Source organism: Nomia melanderi, unplaced genomic scaffold (genome assembly GCF_051020985.1).
Source record: "Nomia melanderi isolate GNS246 unplaced genomic scaffold, iyNomMela1 scaffold0014, whole genome shotgun sequence".
In the NCBI taxonomy this organism is placed as follows: domain Eukaryota; kingdom Metazoa; phylum Arthropoda; class Insecta; order Hymenoptera; family Halictidae; genus Nomia; species Nomia melanderi.
Genome location: NW_027475130.1, coordinates 2,940,446 through 2,941,400, shown reverse-complemented (window position 1 = coordinate 2,941,400; position 955 = coordinate 2,940,446).

Here is a 955-nt window from a genome sequence, read left to right as displayed (position 1 = left end):
GTAATTTTCTCGGCGCCTGGTGGTCCGAGGTCGTTCCTGCTGCGCAGATTCATGCGCCAGGGCCTCCTACAGACAATGCACTTTGGTTTATTTCGCTATCTCTAATAGCACCCGAGATATCACCATATATATATTGGATTTTTCCCTGGCCCTGAGTGTCCGGCCCCATGAGACGGTAGTTTTCTCGGCCCCTGAGGGTCCGAGGACGTTCCCGCTGCACAGATTCATGCGCCAGGGCCTCCAACAGACAATGCACTTTGATTTATTGCGTTATCTGTAATAGCACGCGAGATATCACCAGATATATATTGGATTTTTCTTTGACCCTGACGGTCCGGCCCCATGTGTCGATGGTTTTCTCAGTCCCTCGTGGCCCGAGGTCGATCCCGCTGCACAGATTCATGCGAAAGGGCCCCCTGCAGACAATTCACTTTGATTTATTTCGCTATCTCTAATAGCACCCGAGATATCACCAAATATATATTGGATTTTTCCCTGACCCTGACAGTCCGGCCGCATGTGTCGGTGGTTTTCTCGGCCCCTGGTGGTCCGAGGTCGATCCCGCTGCACATATTCATGCGCCAGGGCCTCCTACAGACAATGCACCTTGATTTATTGCGCTATCTATAATAGCATGCGAGATATCACCAGATATATATTGAATTTTTCCCCGACCCTGAGTGTCCGGCCCCATGAGACGGGGGTTTTCTCGGCCCCTGGTGGTCCGAGGTCGTTCCCGCTGCACAGATTCATGCGCCAGGGCCCCATGCAGATAATTCACTTTGATTTATTGCGCTATCTCTAATAGCACCAGAGATATCACCAGATATATATTGGATTTTTCCCTGACCCTGACAGTCCGGCCCCATGAGACGGTGGTTTTGTCGGCCCCTGGAGGCCCGCGGTCGATCCCGCTGCACAGATATATGCACCAGGGCCTCCAGCAGACAATGCA